The sequence below is a fragment of the Podarcis pityusensis genome (genome assembly GCF_964106645.2).
Source record: "Podarcis pityusensis genome assembly, chromosome: Z".
Taxonomy (NCBI): domain Eukaryota; kingdom Metazoa; phylum Chordata; class Lepidosauria; order Squamata; family Lacertidae; genus Podarcis; species Podarcis pityusensis.
The window spans coordinates 27,107,081-27,126,054 of record NC_138044.1 but is presented as its reverse complement, the minus strand read 5'-3'; the positions used below and the strand labels follow the sequence as shown (position 1 = coordinate 27,126,054).

The following is an 18,974-nucleotide window of genomic DNA, read 5'->3' as shown; positions in this document are numbered from 1 at the left end:
AGGGCAAGCAGGGGTACCTGGACAGGCGGTGGGCTGCCTCAAGTCTGTTATCTCATTGGAAACATTTATGTCTGGCCTAGCAGGTGATCCTAGGGCTTTGCTCGAGAATTTGATGGCCTCTGGCAGCGATTCTGGCCTGAATAGCGTCCCCATGTGGTGCACGAAGGATTGGTTTCACTGGTTCCTCACATTGTTTAGTTTTTTTGCAGACTATGGCAGGGCCTTTGCAGATGCCTCCAGAGCTTGTCTCTCCTGCAGAGGATGACTTGCTGATGCCCCAGGTGCCTTCTTCTGGAAGAAAGCATCTTCAGAGGCGGCGATCCAGGAGGGGAGGGCAAAGAGGAGCAGAGATGATTCTTGCACTTCCTCACAGGTACTTCATTCCTGGGCTCTGATGACGATTCAGCCGTCACCTTGGACCTCTATGGGGTCAGGGTGAGGCTGTCCCGGGTCTTTAAGTATCATCCTGGTTAGCTCAGCAGGTCAGCACGTGGTGCCAGTAATGCCTAGGCTGCAGGATTGGTCCCTGTATGGGACAGCTGCATGTTCCCCCATCGTTCTACCTGGACAGAAGCCTGGTTGCAGGGGGCCGGGCAGAGGGCCTTCTCGGTGGTGGCACCTGTCCTGTGGAGAGCCCTCCCACCAGATGTCAACTACCAGACATTTAGAAGACATCGGAAGGCAGCCCTATTTAGGGAAGCTTTTATTGTCTGATGCATTACTGTATTTTAAATTTTGTTGGAAGCCACCCAGGGGAAGCCCAGCTAGATGGGAGGGGTATATTTAATTTTATTATTATTATTAGAGAGTGGACTAGAAGATTGTTGGTGTCCCTTCCAACTCTACGATTCTATAAGTAGCAATTCACTATGATGGGAATGTTAGACCCAGGGCTGCCATCATCCCCACAGCTTGCTGGGATCGCAGGGATGGGGACGTGTGGACCACTTGCGCAGCTCCACATTTCAAATGGAAATTCCCTGAGCAGTAGAACCTGAAACTGGTGTGCAGGAAGCTGGCCTGGCGGCAGCTTTGTTGTTTAGGGGTTCTGGACAGCGTCAGCCCTGTAAATTCACACATCATGGTGGCAGCACAAGACGCCCCCTGCCCAAGCGGGGGCTGGGAGCTGGCAAGCAATAGCTCCTTATCTCTGGCCCATATTCCCATAAAATTATCTCCCTTGAAAGCCTGGCTAAAAGGTTATCTAGATGGGTCAGCGACTTTGTGCTTGTGGGAAGGGTTTTCTCAAGGTTTAGGATTCCTCTGGCTTTTCAGCCAGTGGCTCGGAATACAGCAAATCAAAAGTCAGTTAGAGAGCCACCTAAGGTAGCCAGAAACAAGGTTAGGAAGCAGCTTGCATTGGGACGTATGGTGGGACCCCTAAGAAAGCCCCATATAAGTCCACCTGATCCTTATTTATCGCATCCCAAAGGCACCTCAGTGAATGACGCTATCCTTAAGGAATTGTTCTGCGAAGTTCACGTCTTTGGAGCAGGCGGTTGAGCTTACCACAAAATTGGAAGAGGTGCCTTGTTGGCAACATGCTATATTGAATCGGCTGTTAGGCTGCTGCTGGTTCACCAGCGAGATTTTAAGTGGTTGGGCTTTAATTTGGATGGGGCTCCTTATATTGATAAGGCAATGCCGATGGGTTGCGCAATAGACTGTGCAGCTCTCGAGTCCTTTAGCGCCTTTCTGGTTTGAACAGTGCGAGTCTATACTCATTTAACTGGGGGTACCATTTTTTGGATTATTTTACTGGCTGGTTCATGTGACACCAGCCTCTGTGTAGGCTTGCTAGACACCCTTTATTCCTCTGAGGAGCTGGGTGTTTCATAGGTAGTAACGTATTTGGGGGTTAGCTGGATACCATTGCTCAAACATCTGCTTGCCTGTGGTGAAGCTGTTTGCCTTGAAGGAAGTTATTCTTGTAATGCTTCCTCTGAAGCAAGTGTTGCTTTGTCAAATCCTATCATTTGCTAGGTCAGTTAAATTTTGCATGCAGGGTGGTTGCTCCAGGCTGCCCCTTCCGTTCCTGTTTGGCCAGGTTGTCTCATGGCTGAGGTCCCTTCTTCATCATGTACACTGGCCTTGAGCCTGGCAGGGCAAGCCAATCATTATTTAGGGATCCAGATGGATATTGTTGCTCAAACATACTGCTTGCCTATGGAGAAGCTGTCTGCCTGGAAGGAAGTTATTTTGTAATACTTCTTATGAAGCAAGTGATGCTTCATCAGATCCGATCTTCCTGGGTCATTTAATTAAATACTGCATGCAGATTGGTTGTCCCAGGCCGCCCCTTCCGTTCCCACTTGGCCAGGCTGCCTGCGGCCTGAGGTCCCCTTACCTTCGTGTACGCTTACATGGCAGGATACCTTGAACCTGCACAGCGATTTTCAGGTTCATGCTGATGCTGCTGGATCTTTGGCCTTTGGTTTTTATTTCAGGGGCTGCTGGTGTGCAAAGCCATGGCCTCAAGCCTAGTGTGGTGAGGCTATCATGTGACCTAACTTTGCTTGAGTTTTTCCCATTGTAGTAGCAGTTCACATCTGGACCAGGAATTCAGTGACTGTCGGATCTGCTTTTGGTCTGATAACCAGGCAGTGGTGAGCATCTTGGCAGAACAGTCCACATGCTCCAGCAGAGTCTCCGCCCCTCCGCTCACGTTTTGGAGCTGCACTGCTTAAGGTTTAATATTGTGCTTGGTGCTCACCTGATTACGGGATCCTCTAATGATATTGCTGACACTCTATCCCATTTTCAGATGGAGTGCTTCAGATCCTGGGCTCCAGACACTCAGCTATTGCCGGACTTTTCCGGACCACCTGTTGCACTTTGACAACAATTAGTAATTACAGGGAGTAGCAGCTTCCATTCCCCTTCTGCTTTTAGCTCTTATGAGAAGGCCTGGACTGATTTCTTAGAGTTTAGTTGACAGCCCTTGGCCTTTCAGAGGAACTTGCCCCCATACGCAGAGCAGATCCTGCAGGATTTGGGCCCACCTGCTGCAGATTGGATGTGCTGTAAAAACTATCAGAATTCAGTCCGCTGCAATGTCTGTTATAGTGAAGCTTAATTTTTCAGAGACCCTTGAAAAAAGTTCGTCGTGCACAGGGCCTTGGACGGTTGGAATAGGCTCCAACTTCATAGGATGGTGCACCTCTTCCAATTGGGCCGAGTGGCCAGGATGCTCAGGATCCAACCGGCGGCCATTTCCTTTTCCTGCAAAGCCTTTTGTAATAAAGACCCTTGCACCAAATTTGTGGTGCGCAAGGCTGGGGTAGGCTGGGCACTCTATCCCCTGTGGTAAGGAAGCCTATAACTTTTGATTTGCTGACCAGCATGCTCTCAAAGTTGAGGAGCATTTGCTGGTTCAAATATGAAGCACGGCTTTTTTCAGCCGCCTTTTCTTTATCCTTTTTTGGCGCCCCGAGGGTAGGTGAGGTGGTATTGGAGTTCACCTGCGGCAGAGAGTCAAGGGGACTGCTTTTGCAGGACGTAACTCTATCCCCTTCGGAGGTGGTCCTGTTTATCCGGAATTCGAAAACAGACCAGTTAGGCAGGGGTGCCACTCTTAGGCTGCCTACCATTGGGAATAAGGGTCCTTGCCTGGTTAAGGATACCTCCAGGTATTTGGATCTCAGGCCATGGGGGGAGGGTCCATCCCTTATTCATGAGGATGGTGCCCCGTTGGCTAGGCATCAATTTGCTAAGGTGATGCGGAAAGCGATTGTAGCTTGTGGTTTGAAAGCAGCAGGTTACGCCTCTCATTCTTTCCGCAATGGTGCTGCCACTACAGCAGCTCATTGGGGACTGTAGAAAGAATTAAGAACATGGGCCGTTGGAAGTCCAATGCATTTTGTGGATATGTGCATAGACATCGTTGATCACCCATACTTATATTTGCTTGTCTTCTCTTAGGTGTGGCTGCTGTTCGCATTGTGGGCCACAGCATTGTCTACTGGGCCGGTATCAGAGCAAGGGAGTCTGGACTTGGACTCAGTCTTGGCTTTCCTCAACATGCGCAAGTGTCTTGGCTGTCCAGGCGTGGAATCCTGTTGGCCGAATTGCTTCCCCTTGTTCGGAAGCATGTGAGGTTGGAGGGGCCCCCTACAGCTATCGTGCTGCAGTTAGGGGGAAATGATCTGCTTGCCACAGACTGTTGTTATTTACATTTTACAGTTCAAAAGGACCTGGCTGAATTGGCAGAGTTTTTGCCGGGTGTGAAAGTTTTTGGTCCCAGTTGCTGCAGAGACGGACCTGGTGTGGCAGTCGCTGTCCAGCCGCCACTGATGGAGCCAGAAAGCGTGTTAATAAGGTGGCAATGAAAGCAGTCATTGCTCATGGTGGTTCTGTGATTGCGCACCCCGATATAACCTTCAAGGCGGCCGTCCTTTTCAGGGACGATGGTGTGCATCTTTCCCCGTTGGGAAATGACACATGGTTAAATTCTGTTGTGTGGGTTTGAAGGTGGGGCTGCAGTTGTGAGTGGTTGGCGGCGAGCTTGAGTGCTCAGTGGCGGTTAGGCATTGGTTTATGGTTTGGTTGGTTGAGGGGCATGGATTGGCTGTGCCTGCCCCTCTAATGCTGCTGCTGCAAGGGATTCCGTTAAAGGAATTGGGAGCTAACTATTGCTTGTCCACTCTGTCAAGGGGGCTCGGGCCATAGCAATGAGCTCCTGGTTGCATTTGGGGTGAGGGCAGGTTCCCTGCTCCACGTAACCCCCAAGTGTATTCCCCCATTCTGACTTTCGCATTGTGCGGAATGTCAGTCTGTCCCCCATGGTGGGGGCAGATAGTCGCAACCAATGCCTACGCAACCACTCACAAATTTGTATTTTAATAAAGTTGTGGCCAAAATTATGCCAAAAATCTTAAACAAAAACTTCTGTGTGATGTGTGAGTTATTGGGGTGGACCTGGGGACCTCGACACGCAAACCAGAGCAGCGCACAGAAACGCCATTTACCTTCCCGCCGGAGCAGTACCTATTTATCTACATGCACTTTGACGTGCTTTCGAACTGCTAGGTGGGCAGGAGCTGGGACCGAACAACAGGAGCTCACCCTGTCACGGGGATTCGAACTGCCGACCTTCTGATTGGCAAGTCCTAGGCTCTGTGGTTTAACCCACAGCGCCACCCACGTCCCTCAGCAATTACAATGGGGGGGTGCAAATTAGCCGCACAACAGTAAAGACAGAAGCTTAGGACTAAAAACGGATCATGTTTGGCTTCTGAAGCAAAGTTTGCAAACCGGAACACCTACTTCTGGGTTTGTAGCGTTCGAATTCCAAGTTGTTCGTGAACAAAGCTGTACGAAAACCGAGGTACCACTGTATTGGCTCTCCTTTTGAAACGAAGTCAGACAATTTGACTCTGGAGATAAATTTAAACGGAGAGAATTTTGGAAACATTTCAGCCTTGATTTTAGAAAATTAAGTGCCAAGATTGAGAGAACCATAAAACAATGACTTATCATTGGTCAGATCATTGGTCCATCTGGCTCACTCTGCAGGTTTCCCAGGTGGCTCTCCTAGATGGGGTCTCTCCTGGCCCTACCTGGAGATTCCAGGGTTTGAAATGGGGGCCTTCAGCATGCAAGGCAGATGGCTCTACTGCTGAGGTATGGCCCTCTGCTAAGAGCACTTGATGAATTTCCAGCATTCTTCTGACCTAGGAGTCTAAACATAATGGGGGAGACAGCAGAAAAATCAATAATCATTACACTGATTTGAAACTTGTCTGAATGTGTGTAAGTGCCATTAGAAAATAGTTGTGGAAACTTTGAAGTCCATTATATAACAAAGATGCCTGGCATTGTGACCAATAGTTTGTTTTCCCAATAAAAAATCCACTTGCTCATAAACTTGACTGTCAGGTTTGCAACTCTCAAAAGAATGGAGAACTGTCACTTCTTAAATTATGGCTACTTCCAGATAAAAGCAACAGTACTTAAGGTGCAAGTTACATATGCCCTCTGGCAGTCTTACTGCACTTCCAAGTCATACAGAATTTTCTAAATAATTACATACATAAACCATGTTCTCCAAAGATTTGTGTTACCCTGGTTAATGATATACAGTGTATGCAACAGTCAGAATGGTGATATATGCCATTTTGCAATGCCATTGTCAGATGTTTTCATGATGATGTTGCTTTGGAAAATCATATGAAATGCTGCTATTTGATATATATATTTTTCCAAGTAATGTGATTCTTCAAGAAACACAAAGTTAAAATAAAAAATGTTTCCAAGCACATCATCCCCAAAGTCTTTTGAATTACAATATTTAACTGGTGCAGCTGGCTAAGGATCATAGCAATATAATTCACATTCTTGTAAAAGGTTTTCAACTGGAACTTTATTGTGCTGTCTGGCAGTGTCTGAAATAATGAAAACATAATGCATATTTCAAAGCAGGAGAATTAAATAAATATAAGTAGGTACAGATGAGATGGACAAAGGAAACAACTGGAAGATTCTATTACTAAGCTAGTACAAACTGAATCAACTGTGCCAAAAAAAAAATCCCCTGCATTTTTTCAACCCTTATCTATTAATTAATGAGCAGAAAAATTGTATGTAAAAATTATCAAAGGGGGGGGGAGAGAACATTTTAGTAAAATTCTGAAATGGAATAGTGTGCAGTGGTAGGAGAAGGCAGAAGTAGCATTCTCCTTAGCACTACATTGAATTCCTATCTATATTTGCAACCATAAGGACTATGAACTGGCTTGGTCATTAGAGTTTCTTAAGAAGCTGAATTATGCACCCTGTATCATGTACTTTTGAAGTGACCTGGGGTGTTAATGAGTCTCCTTACTTTCATTCTAAGTGGTCTGCACAATGCAGCCTCCCCAGGTGCCTGAACTTCTTGATATTCTGAAGTGGGCTGTCCTGTAAGAGTTGGGAGGTGGACAGCCTGCCTACTGTGAACCTGAGAGCTGATTGTTGTTATTGCTTTAAATGTTGTCTTTTCTAAGGTTATAATCAACACATTGTGGCTGGTTTTTTGGACTGATTTGGAACTATTGCTATTTGGAACTATGTATTGCTTTGTGTTATATTCACTGTTTTATTGAATTTGCATTTAGTCATATTACTGCATTTTTAATTAACATTTTAAAAGGTTGCTTTTTCATTTTTAAAAGACTGTGGAAATATTGTTTTAAAAGGCTAAAGAAAGGATTTTTAAAAAAAAAAACAACAACAAACCAAAGTCAGCAAGCACACCATTCTCAAGTGCTCAGTAGCTTCAGTTAAAACTCAAGGTAACTTGCTCCCATAGGGTGTTATCACATCAGGAAACACATGTAGCAGAATCAGACTGAATAGTAATGGTTTTCCAAGTGGTCTTTCCTAACCTGTACCTGGAGGTGCTTGGGATTAAACGTTTTGCATCCAAGGTAAATTCTCTATCCACCAAATTACAGGGAACGAACATTTTGTGCACAACCAAGAGATGCACGACCACCAACGCATGTGCTGTTTTTGGCCCCTGATACAGGGGTAGAATGGGCACAACTGCTGACATGGACCTGCAATGCAACCCCCACGCAAATGGAGAGTTGCCTTTACTGCCCTTCCCCAATATGCTCCGTTTGCTGCAACCCCCATAAAGCCACAGAGCAAGACTTCATTAGCAATTTTTCTTTTTGTTACTGAGTCTCCCATGATAGAGTGCTCATGTTGGTTGCTGAACTTGCTCTTTAAACTGGCCAGCTCACATACTTCTCACTGAGTATTCAACTGAGTATTTTTAGCTGTGCAATTTAACTTCTCCTCCCTCTCCCCAAGTGCTCCCCCATGTGACCCCTAAATTTGTTGTGGGCATTCCTCCAAACCCTACAAAGCACATTTTGGGATGAAGCAGGGTGCAAGTGGCAGGGGCGTGGTGGTGGTTTCCATTGCCCAAGTGGAAATCTTTGAGCTAATGGAACAAGTGCATTGGACATAGCTCCCCCTCAGTGCTGTTCCCAGGGAGTTAAGCACCATTGGGACACAGTGGAAATTATTGCTGAGTAAACATGTACAGAATTGTGCTGTTTGTTTTTCATCAAAGCTATTTAAAAAAGACAATGCTATATTTTTATAACTGCAAATTCAAAAATGACATAGAAGATCTGAGCTCTTAAGAACACTTAAGAAGCAAGATGGGGGAAATCCCTTGTTTTAATTACTAATCTTTCTTACCATAAATTTGATGCTAAAATAACCAGTTATTTTAATTTAAACCTGCTTGTACTTCCATGTGCATAATGAACAAGTAAAAAATGACCCTCTAAAGAGCAATGCTGGACCACAAATCATTACTTGATTTTATTATCAAGTGCAGGATGCCATTCTCCAAAAGATATTACTGAGCTATAACTCCTTAGTTATTTTCAAGTGATGGGCTCTTAGGGTGCGCTAGATACACACACACACACACACACACACACACACAAATACAACCTTTCTGTACCATAGGAAAAGTTATTAAAGCTCTCTGCTCCCATTTCTCCTCTTCTTAGAAAGATATGACAAAGAAGATGAGAGAAGTATCTTTAAATCTGTAAAGGGGGTGGGGTAAGGAGATTGGAAAAGGCAGGAGAGAAGTGGTGTGTATACATGGGGGTGGGAGGTGAATGAGCCTTTAACGAGATTCATTTTTCTGTGGCAATAGTAGAGGGTAGCAACATGAGAGTAGGCTTTTTCAGAGCTGGCCTCCCACCTGTGGAATGCTCTTCTTAGGAAGGCATGCCTGGCACCATCTTGATCTACTTTTAAGCTCCAGGCAAATACTTTTCTTTCTACTTTGGCTTTTGGCCCTTAATTTTAAGGGTGGCACTGTGACCTCTTTTAGTGGGGCAGGATTAGTAAATCTTAACCTGTTTTATCTTTTTTAGCTGTGTTTTTTTAGATTTTTATTGGATGCTCTTAAATCCTTCTAACGCCAAACTTCTGATCTTCAGATCTTCAGAAGATCACATCAGCATAGACAGGTGTAGCAGGGATGAGTGAATATGTCAATTTCAGCTTGGCCGAGTTTCTCATCTTTCCAATCTCTAGTTCTGTTCTCCATGTTTCCACATGGGCTTGTGATTATTGTTATTTTTTAAAAAAGAAAAGAAAATGCCCTCATCGGTATTTCAATATGAATTTATCCTAATATACAAATGCTTGTATGGAATTTTGCCTCTTATAAGCAGTTTTGCAAAGCATTTTCCCCTAACATAATGCATTTTTAATGTTACTTGCATAATATAGGCAGTTTTATGCACAGTTTACCATAGTATATGCATTTTGTATACACTGCTTGGCTGGAGAACTACATTGCAAAATTTGGACAAGTGCAAATTTCAAAGGATGGTTTTGCTTTGGTTCTTAGTTTCAAAGAGTGAATTAAATGCAAACTGAACTGATATTCTTTCCCATCTGTACACGGGAGCCAATGGGCACAATTCCAAACCCCTTTCCCCCACATTTCATGCATTAGCTGTCCACAGAGATGTCTTCTGAGAGACCAGTGCCTGCGTTCGTTTATATTCTTATATAGTTGAGCTATCTGATCCTCTGGAAATTTCAGCACAAAATATCCAGAAGGCCAGTTAAACACATAGAGATCAGGCATAATTCTGAACCTCCTTGTATTATTTGGCCACAGATACATAATCAGGAAACCAGCATTTAATTATATTCTGACAGAGTTCAGATATCTGATCATCTAAGTGTTTCAGCATGTCTTTTGGGAGTCCCTTGTTTTATAGGTCTCATCCCTGCCACTCCCCATCAAAAGCACTGGTCCTCAGGCTAGATTTTGCTATTGCTATTTTGTCAATCACAAGCATTTTGAAGGAAGAATAAAAGCATATGCAGCAATGCACTGCCTAGCCTACCTGCAGAGAATGAAACAAGAAGTCCCAAATTACCAGAGGCAATGGAACCAGGGCTTGGAGTAAACAGACACACAAACAACATGTCAGCCATGATAAAGAGTGTAAATTTGAACAGCTGTCACTTCCACAGGAGCAGAAGGCAGCTTAAACAGAATTGGCTTTGGATAAGTTCCAAGGAAGAAGAAGAAAATATGAATCATTAGCCCTGGGCACCCACAGAAAATATTGTCTAGAACCTCTCCCCCCCATCCCCCTGTATTAGCTATGTTGCCAAGGAAAGGGTATGGGGAAAGGACAAGAGTAGAAAATAAATATACTGTTCTGCACCACATTTCCATGATTTATTCTTGTTTCTTCAAATCATGATGCAAACTGGTTGCAGTGGTGGCTGGTGACCTTTTGGACTGGTAGGACAAAAGGCAGGAATCTGCAGGTGTAGTGTCATGCACTGGGCCCATCAACATGCCACATCAACCACCTGAGTGACAAGGTTCATATTCTCTGGCTGGGCCTTATCCCCTAGGTGACATTGCGGATCACTGATGCTGGACCTTCAGCTGCTCTAATCATCCAGCTTGGTGAGAATGACCTTGGCAATAAAAAGGGAATTAACCTCAGCCTCATAGCTACTATGAATTTGAATGCTCTGCATGCAGAACATCCTCAAATGACCATCATTTGGCCTGAACTTCTGAAATGTCAAGGCTGGAAGGGAGCAATAGACCCTGCCCAGGTTGAAAGGACCTGGAAGAAATTTAACAGGGTGTTGTAGCACAACATGCACACCACGATGACACCCTTAGGGGCTTAACCACACCTGCTTGACCTGTGCTTTCTAGGCAGGGGTCTGAACAGTTTCCCCCTTGCCCCACTCCTTTCCCAGAGAAAACCCACTCTTTAGCTCTAAATCAGAACAAATGGCAATCTGTGGAAAACCTGGTTGCTGTTTGTTCCGGTGGGATGCTAAAGAACAGTTTTCCCTGGGGGAAAGCAGCAGGACAACAGAAAACGTGGATATGCCCTAAGATGGGACTCTGCACAAACCAGGTGGAATATACTTTTCTTCAACAGGCAACCACAAGTAGTTGTCAGATATTAATAATGGCTTTCAAGATTTCAGGTTTGGCGACTAGACAGCATGGGTCATCAACTTGAGTCGCAGATGAGACACTGAATCCTTAGAGGACACAGGTGAGGATGGGGCCCTGCTTTAATGTGTAATTAATGATGTTGTAGATTAATTTGAACCAAATGCATGTCTCATGTGTTTATTTGTTGTCCTGGCACCCCTACAAGGTTTCATTGCACCTAAGTCAGCTTGACATTGATATCAGGAAAGGTCCTCAAAGAGATAATTAAATGGTTGGTTGGTGAGAACTTAGGAAAGCATGCTATGATTACTAGGACCAAGCATAAATTTCTCAAAAATAGGTTATGCCAAACCAATCTCATTTCTTTTTCTTTCTTTCGCTTCTTTCTTTTCTTTCTTTCTTTCTTTCTTTCTTTCTTTCTTTCTTTTGATAGAGTTACAAGTTTGGTGAATCGGGGGAATGCTATTGATGTAGTGTATCTTGATTTCAGTAAGGTTTTTGCCAAATTCCCCATTACATTCTTGTGGAGAAGCAGGCAAAATGTGAGTTGGGCACGGTACTGTAATTGTTAGGTGGATTTGTAAGTGGTTGACTAACCGAACACAAAGCATGCTCACTAATGGTTCCTCATCATCCTGGAAAAAAGGGACAAGTGGGGTGTCTGTCCTGGGTTCTGTCCTAGGCCCATTGTTGTTCAATGTATTTATAAATGACTTGGGTGAAGGAACTGAGAGGATGCTTGTCAAATTTGCAGATGATACCTAACTGGGAGGGCCAGCTAATGCCATAAAAAAGAGAATCGGGATGGGCTACAACCACTGCTCCCCTGATTCTGGGGAGGGAACAGGCAGTATCTGTTTATGTTCTGGTTACTTTAGAAAACCTGGCATGTGCCTGTATCATATTATATATAAAATAAAGTACATAATATGGGAGAATTGTTCATATTTTAGATGAACTGGCAAATAATAAAAATCATAATAACTCGCTTCTCATCAAGCTCATGATAATTTTTTTAAAACTAATCCATGCATTTAAGATTAACATTGAGTTTTGAAGAAAATTCCATTTCACATAAAAGTTCCATAGTTGTTTGCATGTGCACATCTAACAAAAGTGAATGCACCAATGTGCATAGGCTCTGTTCATGGGCTGAACGTGAGTTCTGGGTATATATTCATAAGCCCCTTTGAAGAAATGCCAGTCAAAATGTGGTGGTCATGGGCAGTGGCAACAAGCATGATCTCAGTAATCTCTTCCACATATACATTTCCACAGATTTTGCATGTGCAAGGCTATAAAACATGAATAAGGAACATCCACAAACCTCTCTCACATTTCTGAGAGCCATAATTCTGTGTATGGAGCAGAATTTATGACACAGCAGTTCAAAATGGAAGGCTGCCCAAATGGTCCTGCCCTCACTGTACTGTTCCTTATAAGTATACATACCGGTGCTGTTTGTTTACTGTCATGTAACAAGGACTAATTATTTTACCTAAGCTACATGACAGTAGACAGAAGGCTTTGTTGATGTTGCTAAATAGGGAGAACACAGAGGGAATGAGAATTTTCAGTGTCAATGGAGTTTTCTTCAGGTGTATGACTGAAACAGAATTTAAGTTGTCCACCCCACCCCACGCGCTCTGTTACACTCAATGTTCTACTTACATTTCCTCAGACCATTCCATCTGGTTTGTTTCAGCATGATTATTTTTATCCTTCCAAGACAGTAGTATCCATTTATCTTGTACAATCAATCAATCTCTGACTATTTGTGCATACCACCAACTTAGCATCCCCCTCGGCTAACCACACCGGTGCTTTCTGAACTTGTCTCTTAAACCAAGATGAACAGCTACTTGATTGGCCCTGGGCAGCAGCTCCAGAACAAGTGGAGTGGATTCCCAAGGTCCAGTTATGGAGCAATTGTGTGTCTATCAAGAAGGATGAGGTTTTATTCTTCACCAAATCAGCCAGTGAACAGCTAACCTGCACAAAATGCATGTTTTGCTTTGCAGACAACACATCAGTGTCGGGACACAGTAATCCCTGAATAGCTGATCTACAGAGAGGGCTGCATTGGAGGGGCATTTGCTCTCTGTGAAATAGAAGGCACTGGCTTTTGTTAGGTAGGTAGACACACAAAAGCCCAAGAACCAGGCAAAACTGGAAGTGTCAGGTGCATGGCCAAAGCAAAGAACATTACAGTATGTGCTGTACTTCAATGGTGCTCTGATCAACAAAATAAGCATTTATTAATTTAGTAATAAATTAATTTAAAATAAAGGGGCATCTGCCGTATTATCTTTAAAAGCATAACCAAATTGGTTGGTGAAACAGCCTGCACTCAAGTGGGGGGAATGGAGTGGGTGAGAGGTGGGAATGGTATTTTGTTTTGATGAATAGGTCTAGGTTTTAATCACAGCAAACTAAATTGGGACCATGTTGTGGGGAGAAGTTTTAGGTCCCCGCACATGCTATTCACGATGGGAGAAATCTCCCATTGGTGCCAGAGCAACTTTCCTTCCACTGCAAACCTCAAACGTGTGGTGTCTGTTTCTTCATCGGGACCATGGTGGGACCAAGGGGTTAAAGTCCCTCTCCCTGTAACACTAGGGTCAGACTCTGGCTAGAACCCCTCCCACCCCACCAACTATTTAATTCTTTATTTAAGAGAGAAATATCTGCTACCCAGTGCCAAGTTGCAGGACAAACATTAGATCTAGTCTTGTTATAATTGCACAGGGCTGGGCTCATACGTAAGCTGTCTACCAACTGGAGGATGGGTGGAAGGGAATTGAGCACATCTAAATCAAACCCTGAAGCATGAGTGGGAGTTATCCCACTGAGACAAATTTGCTGCACAGCAGAAATAAAAGAACTTTGGACTCTCTCTCCCCATCTCCTGTGTCTAATTGGCGAGATCCAGGAAGAGCAGGGGCTTTCCTGCAACAATGTGACAGCCATTTAGACATTTGAGGACATTTAGGTATCCTCTTAGGCTAAGCATACCACGTTCCCACAACCGTTCTTCCTAAGGCCTGGTTTTCACACCCTTCATCATCTTAGTCGCTCTCCTCTGCACACATTCCACCTTGTCAATATCCTTCTTAAATTGTGGTGCCCAGAACTGGACACAATACTCCAGGAGTAGTCTGAACAAGGCAGAAAGGAGTAGGACTTTTACTTCCCTTGACACTATGCCCTGCTCTTACAATGGCCAATTAGATGCTTGCAGGAATCTCACAAGCAGGACTTCAATGCAGCTGTGTTGTCCATCTTCTCATAGCTTAAATGACCATGTGGGATTAGAATTCAGTTAATACATTTCTTGCTTCTGAGAATTTTTTTAACAGGTTCTCCTCACGTGTTATCATGGGTGTAGCCTAACTGACCAATAGCATCACAGATAGCTCAGTTCTCCCCCCCTCCCAGTCCTGTCCCCAACCAACAAAAGTCGTGCCCCCCCCCAAAAAAAATCCTGGCTATACCCATGCTTGTTATCACATACATATGCAACCAAAACAAATCCTATTAACAGAAGGAGCGGGGGGACCTGTTTATTGCTTACAAAGGAAAGGTAACATGATTAACAGACTGCAAAATGAGCGACACGTTATTGTTTCTCATAATTAATTAAAGCAAATGTTGTTGGTTAATGCTCTGTGCCATGTGGAAGCTAGGAAATGAGTATGCTTTCCTTTAACGCACATGGTAGATGCTAGCATTCTACACTCAAAACATCAAATCCCAATTTGTAAGGAAAGGAGTGAAACAAATCAGGATGAAGTGCTACTGTTTAAAGAAAAAGAAAGAAAAGGAGGCAGTAATACAAGTGTACAAAATTAGAATGCAATATTTGTGTCAAACCCAACATAATCATTGCATTGTGTATTTTTAAGGTACCAGGAACAGAGATTAATGGTTGTGCCAGATAATGATCCAATCTGCAACCAGACAAGTTGCTGAATATAGAGTTGTTACACACTCAATGCCCTGCCTACAACCTCCAGTGCTGGCACATGCCAAAGAGAATCCATAATCCATATATATATATATATATATATATATATATATATATATATATATTTGTATACTGCTTATTAAATGCCCACATTTATATACTGCTTAATAAATGCCAAAATAGGCTTCTAAACTGTTTGCAATATATAAAGCCCGGCTACGCAAGCATTAAGAAGCATCCATAATTAAAATGCACAACAACAAAACAATCCCATTGAAACATTAATATATAAGCAATCCTCCTCAAAGTACACAATAAATATACTGCTTAATGCTAAAACAGGCCTCTAAGTGGTTTACAAAGTATAAGACCCTTTCACTTTGGTATTGAGCTCAAGTGAATAATTCTATAAACAGCTACACCTTCAAAAAACTGATGGAATGCCAGTGCAGATGGGGCTTCTCATATTTCAACATGGAGGGGCCTGGAAAAACATTGCTATGGCATTTCGAAGTTAGGCAAGTTTCCTTTTCCAAAGTCTTCTACCCCTGCAAAAGAAACTGCCATTGTTATAAATGTAGTTCTCAGTACATTTTCAAACCCACTATGAAACCACAGCTGGCCGGAAGGCTTGTCTAAAGAGCTGGTTTGGGGTTCTGAATTTATCTCCCAATAAATACATTAGTCAACACTTTAAAATACTTGTTGCTAATTCTAGATTGCTTCTGTACAATAAGTTGCTTCCAGACCAGTGGTTCCCAATTAGCTAAGTACAGCAGACACATTGTTTTTCAAAAGTGAAGCCATGGGCCCCCTACATTTGAAAATTGATATCTCTATGATCATTTTTGTTGTGTGAATAGTGCTATGGACCTCCTCGAGTCCATCAACCACCAATAGGTAACCATTGATCCAGACAAAAAGTATGGTTGGTTTTTACTTGTAGAACAAACACATCACAATGTCTTCTATGGCATCCTGGTCATTTCTTTTTTTTTAAGCTGCCATATGGATAGGCTTTAGCAGACTGCTTGGGCTTGTGATATCCACAGAAACTGTTATGCTCTTTGTTGAGAGAAGAAAAATATTGGTTCTCAGTAACATAAAAGAAGCCACAGATGTGTGTTTATATACTTTAAAATATCTGTAAATGATCAGGCCCATTCCTTCAAAAGCTGCTCATCATTTGATGCATATTTTGCAAAACAGTCCAGAATTTACATAATTTTATTGCCAGTACAAAAGATGGCATTTTGGGAAATGGAAGTTTTACTCACTGAAGATATCTTCTGCCACTTTGATGTAAGTTTAAAGGGAAATTACACAATAAGCCAGAGAAGTGTTGCCTGTCTATTTCGGTCGCCTAGGAAGCCCCTTCTTTCAGCTATTGGCTCACTTGCTATGGCTTTATGGTATGTTCATGAACACTCTTATTTTTTATCACTGTGAATAAATAATTTCTCATTAAAAACCCAACAAGCTTGGTTGTAAAAGAAGGGGTGCGGTGGACAGTTCTACATCTTTTCCAGGTCCACGGCCTAGTCCTCTTTTTTACATATTTGCTGAAGACACTGAATTTTTCAGGGTTGTAAAACAGAAAAGGGATTATGAGGAGCTCCAAAAAGGATCTTCCGAAGCTGAGTGACTGGGCAGTAAAATAGGAAATGCAATTCAGTATAAGCAAGTGTACAGTCATGCATGTGGGAGCAAAAAATAATACGTTCACATATATTCTCATGCGGTCTGAACTGGCAGATGCTGACCAAGAATGAGTTGTTGGAGTTATAGTGGGTTGAAGACGGTGAATTCCATGTTAGGGTTCATTAGGTAAAGGAAGGGAAACTGCCAATATCATAATGTCGTTCTAAAAATCTGTGGGGAGCACACACACAGAATACCTTGTACTGTTCTGGTCAACGCATCTCAAAAAAGGACAATGTGTAACTGAATATGGTCCAGAAAAGAGCATCTAAAATATTAACAGGGCAGAGCAACTCTCCGGTGAGAAAAAATTGCATTTGGGCCTTTTTAGTTTAGGAAAAAAGACAGGAGGCACATGAGACAGGTGCTTTATAGTTACGCATGGTGCAAAGAAAGTTGATAAGGGCAAGATTTTCTTTGTCTCATTACACTAGAACTCAGGACCATTCAATAAAACTGAATGTTTGAAGACTCAGGACAGATAAAAGCATACAATTCACACAATTAATAGGATTTTTAACCAGTAGATGTAGCAATAGCTACCAAACTGGACTGCTCTTTAAAATGATTAGGCAAATTCATGGAGGATAAGGCCAACAGTGGCTTCTCACCACAATGGCTATGTTCTGTTTCCACTGCCTGAGGCATTATGCCTCGGAATGCTAGTTGTGGCAATCATTAAGTAGGAAGAGCGCTGCTGAGCTCAGGTCCTGCTTGTGGATGTTGTTATCGAAGAGTGCTGGTTTTCTAGGCTCAAGGAAGCAGTCTTGATGTGAACCAGTGCTTCCCCCCCTCCCCCAGAGGTACTGAACTGTAGGCAGCACCGGCACCTTTTTTTCTTTTTCTTTTTTTAGAACGAAAGCACGGATAATAACAACAGAGCTGAGGGGAAGAACGAATTGCAACTAGCAACACTTCTTTAAATGAAAAGGGCTAGCTGCCAGCAGGCAAACAAACCAGTGTGGTGCTCCTGCTGTCCTTCCTCACCTGCTTCCTGGCCCTTGACTCCACCTCTGCAAAGAGCCACTGCCAGAGAGAGGCACAAGTGGGAGAGTTGCTGAGGGAGCTCTGCCAACCGCCTCCCAGCCTCCTCTCTTCAGCTGGATGGAGTGCCCCTTTTCTTTCTCTCCTTCTGCGTTGGCCCCATGGTTTCAGCAACCTATATACACAGGTAAACTAGGGGTGGGGGTGGGGTGGGAATCGCAGCCGAGTTCAGTCTGAGGCTGGTGCTGTGGCAGCAGCAGTGGCTGTGAAGAGCGGCTGCCACTCCAGCCTACCCTCCACTGAGGGGCATGAAGGACAGCCCAGCTTCCTCAAGGAGAGGAGAGCCAAAGGCTACAAGAGGGGTCTTTTTCTTTGTAATGGCCACCAGTCTTACTTTTTGGAGCAAAGCCCTTGAGTGCAGTGGGGACTGTGCGCACTGTATGCTTAATGACCGTTCCCCACTTAAAACGGGGGGCGCCCTTTGCGTGGACGCACGCAGCCCTAGATCTGGAGCGGCCCCATCAGCATAGGCTTGGCTTTGCCTCCCCTCAGGTGGGATACCTGGAGGTCCCCGCCTACCTCAGTCAGTTGTCCAATCCCACCTGGGGGAAGCGTTGCCAAGGAGACCAGGCCAAGTAGGGGGAGGGATTACCTGCCCACACAATAGAGGGAGGATCTTACCTGGGAATCCTCACTTGGCTCCAGAGCTTCTCCCACCCTACCCACCCTCAGTTAATGTCTTCCTTTGCAGGTTAACTTTTCTTCATAGGTTTTGCAGGTTAACTTTTCTTCACAGGTATGCGGGCGCTGCTACGATAAGGTCGCTGTTAAAGGGCCGGAAAGGAATTTCCCTGCATTGGCAGGTTTCGCCTTTCCTGTAGCAAAACGTCACAACTTTGGCGGTATCAGGCCTTGGGCGGAATCCTTTAGTCCATCTTCCTCTTTGCAGCGGCGATACCAGGGTTCCCCGTTAAAGGGGTTTCTGAAGGGAGGCTTTGACCATACGCCGAAAGGTCGTCATTGCTCTCCCCTGCGGCGGCGGTGTAACGGGGGCGGCTATCTCTGCTTGAACATATGTTCTCCAGAGCCAGCCCATCCCCCCCCCACACTGGATAACCCTGATGCTCCCTAGGTCCCCGGCTGGGGACTGGGGAGGGAGAACGCCCAATGCCTGAGCCAAGGTCTACCCACATTTGAAATTTAATAAAGTTGTGGCCAATTTAATCCCATAGCACGTTGTCTCGAGTCATTATTCCACATGACGGGGGGGACCGCTCGGGATCTGGGGACTCTGCCTGTCCACGCAAAGCAACACCACCCCACAGAAAGAATCATGGGAACTGTAATTTACCC

General features: G+C 44.1%; 1 long non-coding RNA gene across 1 annotated transcript; it reads left to right on the top strand.

Annotated features, from left to right (window-relative positions):
• Nucleotides 1-382: 382 nt before the first annotated feature.
• On the top strand, nt 383-3,235 carry LOC308468866. Its single transcript, XR_013981905.1, has 2 exons — nt 383-2,606; nt 2,765-3,235. It is a non-coding gene; the product is annotated as an uncharacterized lncRNA (long non-coding RNA).
• Nucleotides 3,236-18,974: the final 15,739 nt, after the last annotated feature.